General features: G+C 42.4%; 1 protein-coding gene across 5 annotated transcripts in view; it reads right to left on the bottom strand.

The window, feature by feature from the left end:
- Window positions 1–9,233, bottom strand: part of ST3GAL6 (ST3 beta-galactoside alpha-2,3-sialyltransferase 6) — a 75,860-nt gene extending 66,627 nt beyond the window's left edge. For all 5 annotated transcript variants that reach the window (XM_090276134.1, XM_090276105.1, XM_090276126.1 and 2 more), the window contains exon 1: window positions 8,916–9,233. The gene's annotated coding sequence lies outside the window, so the exon portion shown is untranslated. The remainder of the gene's footprint in view (window positions 1–8,915) is intronic.
- Between the last annotated feature and the right edge of the window lie 302 nt (window positions 9,234–9,535).

Below are 9,535 nucleotides of genomic sequence, written 5' to 3' on the forward strand. Positions count from 1 at the left end.
AAATTTAATGGCAATGCAAAGAAAAATCAAATATTAATCAAATTTTACCTATAAGTTATCGAGCATGTAATTATAGAAAATAAAGCTGCCCTGGCTGGTGTGGCTCAGTGGATTGAGTGCTAGCCTGTGAACCACAGGGTCACTGGCTCAATTCCCGGTCAGGGCACATGCCTGGGTTTCGGGCCAGGTCCCTGGCTGGGGACATGAAAGAGTTAACCAACTAATGTTTCTTTCATACATTGATGTTTCTCTCCCTCTCATTCTCCCTCCCTTCCCCTCTCTCTGAAAAGAAAAATAAAGCTGTGACTGGAAGCACTTGGGTTTCTGTTATGTAAAATATGTTTTGGGGGCATTAAAAGAAGGTCATAAATTTGCAGATCCTCTTGACTGTTATCCTTGGATAAATCTGTCTTGCTGAAGAGCATCCCTACTCTCAGATGTCATAGAGATTCCATCCATGCTTCAGAAGTCCTAAATGATATTTAATAGTTCTGTGTTTTAAATACTTGGGTTATTAAAAATGAGAGCTGTAACATCAATTTTACATTACCATAACTAATGTTTTCATCATTTTCTTATGAAAATAGCAAATGGAAGAGATGTATTCCATGCCACATGTAAATCGAAGTCCTATTTCAGAAGTAATGTGCAGAATTGGCCTGTTACAAATTGTCTATATAGACCTACATCCTGTAAGACACATAGCCCTATATGGCGATATATACACATACGCCATACGTGTCTGAGTCTGATCGAGCAGACTCCTACGTTCTTTCCTGCATCATCTCCTAAAATGCTTGATTTTGAGTGTTATGCTCTAAGAGCACCAAACTTGGAGCAGTTCTCAGTCATACTGTTTCATGCCTCAGTGCCTTTGATGATACTGTTCCAGCTACCTGGAATGCTCTCCCTCCCACCCCTCTTGCCTCCAAGCCTTCCTCATAACCCCTCACCCTGTCCCAGTCATAAATTAGAATCACCTGTTGGGATTCTGCTCTTCAAGGAGGACCTCCCTGTCTATCTTCACCTTGCATGTGGATGAGGACACAGAAGCATCTTTAAAAAAAAAGTGTGTGTGTGTGTATATATATATATATATATATAAAGCTGTTTCAAGAATAGAGATAATCCTAAATCATATTTTTTATTATTAAAAACTCACACTAAAAGATATTAAACTTTTAATTGACATCTGAGTAGTTTTGGCTTCTTAACCATATATATATTCTGAAAAACTCACAGTGCTATTCAACCAACAGATTTCATCCCCAACTTCACTAAAAGCCCATGTGCACATGTACATATGTATGTACACACACACACACACACACACACAAACTGTATCTCTCCACTGTGTGCCCACAGATCCCTGTATGAACTATGTTTATAGATCCCTGTGCCTGGCACAGAATAGGTGCCCACATGCTTGTTGCTGTTCACTGAAGAATAAAGAGATACAACAACATGAGTAAATTAATAGAGTCCAAAGTGAAATCAGGTGCTAAAAGGAAACAGACTTCAAAAAAATTAGATCTAGATAAGATAAACAGAAAGACATTCTGAAGAATGTTAATTTTTAGCATTTGAGGAAGAATAGTTATAATACTAGCTGTAATAAGTTATAATGGCAAATTAACAGCAACATTAATTAAATGTTTGATATTTGGCAGAAAATATGCTTAACTATTTATATGTAGTTACTTTTTAATTGCTGTAATAACTGTGATGTGGACATTATCACAAATTTATAGGTAAGGAAAGCGATGCTCACAAGTTAGGCAATTTGTTCAGGGTCACGTTATAAACCATGAAACTGGAACATGAACAGAGATTATAATCTGGCTTGGATGAGGGAGTCTGGAATGGATGAAGAAGGTACTGAGAGTCAAAAGAACATCCCAAGCTAAGACACAGAAAGGCTTGAAGTGACTATAGGTCCAAATGGGAGAGGAAAATGAAAATCAGCAGCATGAAATGAACACCAGTGGGAGAAATTCTCTGGGTTTTCAACAGAAAAAAAAATTCTCTAATGAAAACCACACTTAAGAAATGTTATTATAAAAGGAACATAAGACAGAAATATTGGTGTTCATAGGTGAAGAGCTTAGGTAGAGCACTTTTATAAGAATATGATTATATTATTTTATGGTTAAAGCAGAAGAGCCCTGCCTACCAAATCTGTAAAAACAGTTTTTTGAGTATTTTTGTTTGGGTTCTTTTGTTATTTTTTTTGTTTTTGTTTTATTATAGAGGGGCCAGATTTGTCCCCCTGAAAATTCAGTGCCTAGAAAACATTTATAGATACTTCATGATCAGGAAGTACACATATCTCCTAACATCCTGCTTATGAAAAATCCAACTATTTCTAACTTATTTGTGGTATAACTGGGGTCTAACAAGTGATTTGCTAACTTACTTTGATATTTCCCTAAAATATTCTATTGGAAATATTTAGGCCAACACCATAGAAGGCATTGCTTTTTAAAAATATTTATATGAGTTTATTTCAGTTCAACTGACAACATATGCCAGGCAGCAGGATTGCAAATGCTCCAGAAAGTGATGCTTTTATTATAATAATAAAATATCATAATCAAATAATATGTAAAATAAAAATAATATAATGACATAAATTAAATTAAATGCTTTTATTCAAATCTATGCACAACTTTAATAAGAGTCCCTTGTACAGTAAGGGATGCAGGAGGCAGAGATAAGGGACTATGTACATTTTCTATTTTTAGTATAGAGCCAAAGAATAAAAAGAGATTAGATGTGTGTGTATATATATATATATATATATATATATATATATTTTAAATACTTTATTTATTTATTTTTAGAGAAAGGGGGATGGAAGAAGAGAGGGAGAGAAACATCAATGTGTGGTTGCCTCTCATGCTCCCCCAACTGGGGACCTGGCCTGCAATCCAGGTATGTTCCCTGACTGGGAATTGAACGGGCAACCCTTTGGTTCACAGGCTGGTGCTCAATCCACTGAGCCACACCAGCCAGAGCTAGAGATTTCTTTTTAAATTCCCTGGCTCATTTTTATGGTTAACATAAAGTTTATATAAAATATAGGTAATATAACATAATAGTCACAGTATTTTGACAGTTGTGAGTACGTTAAACAGCTTATTCTCAATTATAATTTATTATTGTATTACTTTTTATATAAATATCTGTAAACCTACTTTTGCCCCACCTTATATATTAGTAATGTTAAGTATTTAAGTTAAAAATGAGCAGGGCACCTGGCTAAAGAATCTCAAAAACAACTTGCTCTCTAAAGAGTGTACCAAGCTTCCCCAGAGAGTAATATACTGATGATGAACTATCCTGGAATCAAAGGATAATGGATAAAATGCTGGGCCTTCTCTTCATTTCAGATAAACCAGTGCTACTAGGATTTATTAACTTGGACATAAACTTTCATGATTTAAAAACTACTCTAAGACTGCCACAACTGTCTACAGAGACCAACAGAAATGAAATTTCACAGGCATAGCATATTCCCATGAGAAGTATTGCAAGTTGAGCACATCACCACAGAAACTGTACTCTAAAAAGCATGAACTCGCATAACAGACTGCACAGAGGGCAGCCTGGGAGAGAGGGAGTGGGAGTTCAGAAAAAGGCAAGACTTCTGGATTATTCAGATTTTCGCCTCTTGCAACAATCATTGTGTTGCAAAAGGTATTAATTGTGATATATTTGACTAAACAATTAACTTCATTTTAAATATATAGTTTCAGATGTCACAAGCCAACTCAGAGACCTCTTAGAGACAACTCGATATTCAGTATGGAGACAGGATAAGATATAAGAGCTAGTGATGAAGAGTTTTATGCATGAAAATGAAACTGAATGTATGGATTTCAAAGGCTAAAAGCACTGTGCAGGGTCCTCTGAGCCCTGTCTGCTTCTCTGTATGGGTATGTCTGTGCCCTGGCCTAGAGCAAGGAAGGGGCAATCAGTGATGGCCAATTAAGGGGGAGAAGAAAAACCAACTGAGAGTGAAAATGTGTGTGGGGCAGGGAGGGAGAGAGAGGCAGGAAAGCCCATTGCCCACTGGGTAAAGACTAAGTCTCTAATTAAAAATCCCCAGTGTCATCCCATTCTAATTAAAACACAATTCAAACTCCTTTCTAAGACTGGAAGGCTTCACATAAGCTGTCTCCTACCTACTTCGCTGACTTCATCTCCTCTTATCACCCCTTTTGTACTCTTCTTCATCTAGTTCTTCAAACACCCCAAATTCATGCATGCCTCTGGCACTCTGCAGTTGCTGTTCCCTCCCCTAGTGTGCTCTCCCTTCTGCTCTTCACTTCACTGGCTCTTTCTCACCATTCACATCTCAGATCAGATATCACCTCCTCAGAGAAGCTTTCTGATTGTCCTCAAGTAGCCATCCCCTCTCTAGCACACTCGGGGCTGTATTGTCTTTGTAACACTCATTTTATCTGAAAGATGTTTCTCATTTATTTGCATCTTGTTTAATGATTCCATTTCTTACAAAAACATAAGCTCAGTAGGAGCAGGGGCTGTGTTTTGTTCAACACTGCATACCCTATCCCCACCAGCAGCACCTAGAACATCTCCTATTACATGACAGATATTCAGTAAATTTTGGTTGGATCTTAAGTCCTACCTTATGGATGACCATGCAGAACATCACCCATGATCCACTGAAAAACCACTCTCTACTCCCTTGTCACCCCCATTTTCCAGCAGTGACTGTGACCCACAGCCATACTGCCTCTGCTCCTGTTTCTACAAGCCGCGGAAGACAAGAGTGGCCCTGCTTCCCTTGGAGGAATCTCTAGCTTCCTTGCCATCTCCTTATCTGGAGCCCTTATTTTCCTCATCTTCTACAGATCTTTCCATCATAGGAAATTATTGTTTAAAGAACCCTTCAAAGACCATCATTACATGCTACTGAACAAAATGATACCATTTGCAGACTGAGTCTGAGTTAAAAGGGGGAGCTTTCCAGTGTTTATGACAAGATCTCCTAAAGGCTGGCTGCTCTCCTTCCCTTCTTTCCCAGTGGTCCAGGAAGAGGAAAGCCCCTGGCCAGATACAGAAGGTCGTGGCAGTAAACAGTAATCTGGCCACTCCTGTCTGAATAACCAAACACTCTCCAAGAAAAAGAATTATGAATGTGGGGAAGAGACTCAGATCCTACTTCTTCTCACCCTCTTTTACCCCCATAACTTCACTCCCAGAATCTCACCCCTTCCTGTCCCACCAGCATGGCAGGGAGTCTTCAGACCAAGTCTGAGACACGACTGATTTCCATGGTGAAGGACTGTGCTTCTGACATCCTGAAATGGAACCACAAAGCCAATTTCCTACTGAAACCCTGTAATGCCTAATGTATTCATCCTATTCCACACATCAGGCTTCCTCCAAATTGAACACATTTTTATTTTTAACCCATAAGGGTTCACTTGGAAATTGTGATGGGTGCTGTTATCCATTGTAGTTGGGATAAACAGGAGAGGTTAATTTTATCTGTGAAGGTAAGGATGTGGCCTTGGGAAGACTTCTTCCAAAAAAGAAGAATAAGTAGGAACTTCAGTGAAACTATATGCAGAATGAAGAAAAAAAAAAAAAACTTGGAACACACCCACTGTAGATGACATAACCTCCTGAATTTGTCCACCCACAGCACACCTAAGTGGTATGTCAAAAATGTGGAGAAGACATCTCTGGCTGGTGTGGCTCAGTGGATTGAGCACCAGCCTATAAATTGAAAGGTCATCAGTTTGATTCCCAGTCAGGGCACATGCCTGGCCAGGTCCCTAGTTGGGGGCATGTGAGCAGCAAGTGATCAATGTTTCTATCCTTCCCTTCACCTCTCTCTAAAAATAAATAAATAAAATCTGTTTTTAAAAATGTGGAGAAGACAGAAAATACCTAATTGGTGAAGGTGGAAAGGCAAAGTGTGCAAACCACCTGTTCAAGCCCAGCTTAAAGTATAATTGAGAAAGTATATTCAGATCAGGGGATACAGAAGGTGAGTGTGCAAGGCAAAGAAAGACAGGCACACGGGACGAAAGAAGCCATGGAGGCTTCCTGGAATTATATAGGGCAGAGGTGAAGCAGATCTTTGTGTGATCCATTCTGAGTCACTTAACCTAAAGCAGTCTTAGTTTTAGTTTTAGTTTTTTAAACTCTAAAACATGATTTAACATCCCTGCCTCATAGTTTTGTTGAGGAGATTTAATAAAATAGCATATGTGAACACACTGAGGATCGCAGTGGGTGCCACATGAGTTTCATGCTTTCTTCACCTCCTTGATAAGCATAGACTAGAACGCATGTTAAACGTATCTCTGGTCTCCAACCTTGGATGGAATCAACTTCCATGGAAGTCAAATGGTAATGTGTACGGTTAGCAAATGATGCTAATCAGAAAAATATGGGAAAAAGCATTATTTTATTTCTCTCCCTAATGTTCCACACGATGTGGAACACAAATATCTCCAACAGAAGAAAACAGCTGCCACTAAGTTCTGGAATGAGAAAACCTGAGAATTCCAATTTTCACAAAAGACAGATTGATGTTCCTTAGTGGTATGTATCTTAATGGCATTATTGTCAATACTATCTGTTCCCCTCTGAGCCTCAAAGATTTTTATTCATCTGGGGTATGTCAATGTAAGAAACACCCAAACCTGTAAGAATTTTTTGAGTTTATTTGAGCCAATCTGATGACAATAGCCAGGAAGCAAAATCTCAACAGACTGAGAAAATGCTCCAGAAAATGGCACCTTATTTTATACATTACAATTAAAAGAGGGATAAAGAGGTGTAAGGGGGTTACATGAAATCCACTAGTGATAGATTAGGGAACAGAGAGAAGAAAGTAAAGCAGGGAAATCTCTGGAATTGGATAGAAAGTAAAATGAAAAAACATTTCTTTTACATAGGTGGGCATAGGATAATTAACAGTCAACAATGAACATGACAGCAATAACAATAAAAGGATTTGTAATCTCTGATTTGGTACACAGTAGTGCTATCGGGGTCCAGAAGAAGAAAAAAAAAAAGGAAATTACTTTGATATTCCAAAGGTATGTTATCAGGTATGTTAAAGAGACAGGCTCAGTTGAGAAGACTGGCCTTTGGTAGGGAAAAACCCCGCCCTAGGACATGACACCCACCATGAACTGCTTGCTTTTAGTTAATAAGTTTTAATTTCAGACCATTCTGTGATTACTTTGGTCTCTGAGTTTGTAAGGCGGCCATGCAGGCCTCCACTTATCTTGTCAGATTTAACATGGGGCCCTCTTTTCGTCCACAAGTATAAGAACAAATTGACTATTTCCAAAAAAAAATCTACAGAAACACAGTCAAAATATCAGCCTTATTTCATTGCACCATTGTAAGGAAACGTGCGGCAATCTGGGACATTCAGCTACTGCCGAAAATATATTGCTCGAGGGTAACCCCACCGGGTAACAAATGAAGAGCTCCTCTCTGGCTCCACTTGAAAGATCAAAGACAGGTTATAAAGCCAGACCGGGTAATACAAAGAGTGTCTAGAAAAGTTCTTTACTTATAAACCAAAACGTGTCTCCTTATTCAGAGACAGCAAACAAGATAACAATCTAAGAGTGTCTCTTCTGCAGATGAGTATGAAAAGCAGTCTTTGGTGATAGGAAAAGGCAGTATCACCAACCAATTTACAAATGTCAAGTCAGCAGTCTTTCAAACAGAAAATAACCTGGCAACCTGACCAGATCATCCCAAATATTTAACATCTCCACGTAAATAAAAAGACAGTTTCATGGTCTGCAGCCGGGTGAGGAGATGTGAAAACCAGTAAGTCAAATATCCAGGCCTGTGACGTAGAGAGACCATGGGAGACCTGGAGATCTGTGTGGACATGAGGTCTTAGGGCCACAGAGGGCGAAGGGTTTCTGGCCGATCTCCGGTTTCCTTAACTGTTGTATTGTAACTCAGGGACGTTCCTCTTAAAGTACATGTGACCTTGGGTTTAGAATCTGTGGCTTGTATGGTTTCCGATTCTCTGCTATTCAAGAGAGTCTTCTCATCCCCACTCCCACACAGTTTTTAAAACATTGCCTTTGAACAGCAAACACCAAGTCCCCGCCCCCAACTTCTCTGCCTGCCCTTTGTACTGAAGACCATGAAAGATGGAGTTTTGGGTTTGTTTGTAGTTTCTGGAAGTCAATTTTTATAAATTTTCTTTAAAGCCAAAATAACAGCATACAAGGAACGGGGCTGAGATATCGGCCTCAAAATGAGAAGTATTTTCTTCCTTCCTTACCTTGAAAACTAACTCCCGAAACACTACAATTTTTCTTATTGCCTCACTTTCCCCCAAACTGCCTCGGGGCTCGCTTTGTTAGGTCTAGTTTTGCTGTGGCGGGAACTGGGGTTTCTCGAAAATGTTTGTCTAAGGTCAAAGACGAGAAACTTGCTCTCGCCGCTGCTCGTGTACAGATCCCTACATAAGAAAGCAGTAGTGAGCGAGGAGCCCATTACTCCTCGATCCCGCCCAGCTCCCCAGCAATTAGAGAGAACAGGGACCCACAGCAGGGTCCTCCCGGCTCCCAGCGCCCTTCGGCCCGCCCGCGCGCGCTTCTCGTCTCTCCCGCCCTTCCTGGGCTGGCATAGGGTTCCGAGCGCCCCGCTAGTGCTCCGCAGCCCCTGAACCCAGGCTGCTGGGGGAATGATGAACGCACGCCAACATCCAGGGCCGGGAGGGTGCGCGGAGGGGCAGTCAGAGCATCTGCAGAGGCTGCAAAACCCGAGGATCCGGGCAGCACAGACCCAGGCCACCCCGGTCCTCGTCGGGAGCTCGGTGTGCCAGCAGCACCCCTACCCTTCCTCCCTCCGCAATGCAAACCCGCCGCGAACCAGCCAGGGAGAGTTACCCGCCGAGGCGCAGGAGCGAAGACCGCAGAGGCTTGCGGGGGTTCGCTGTCGGTCGGGGCCCCAGTTGCGCTACGCCTGCCGCCGCGGCTCTCTCCAAGCAGGGTGCTGCCTCTCCCGCGGCTCCTGCAGCATCGGGCCGCAGAAGCCCGCGGCCGGGGGAAACCGGAGGAAGGTGGCGTGGGTCAGGGGCGGCAAGCGAAAGATTCAGTGCCCCCCGGACCTGGCCGGGAAGCAAGGGAGGGCGCAGTGCCGCCCGCAGTCCTAGGCGCCGCCAGCCCGAGCGCAGCCAGCCGCGCCGGTGTCTAGATTGCCGGCGACTGCGCGGAGCGCCTGGGGAGCCGCGGGGAAGCTCCTCCTGCTCGTTGGCTGGCGCCATATGGGCGGTGGCCACGGCCGCCCAGAAGTTCGCAGTGGAAGGTGTACAATGCGGAGAGAGAGGCTCTGGGGCTCCGGATCCCCGGAGCAGCTTCGAGGCAGGAGTGTAGCCGCGCCCCTACCTTTCGGGCTTGGCAGACACCAGCTGCGCGTCCTCACAGGGCGTCCTGGACAGGAAAATCACCGGGAATGGAAGGCTGGGGAAAGCGGCGGGTGGCTTCAGGATAGGGTATGAGGATCAAGT

The sequence above is a fragment of the Furipterus horrens genome, unplaced genomic scaffold, assembly GCF_987537825.1.
Source record: "Furipterus horrens unplaced genomic scaffold, mFurHor1.1.pri manual_scaffold_1, whole genome shotgun sequence".
NCBI classification, from domain to species: domain Eukaryota; kingdom Metazoa; phylum Chordata; class Mammalia; order Chiroptera; family Furipteridae; genus Furipterus; species Furipterus horrens.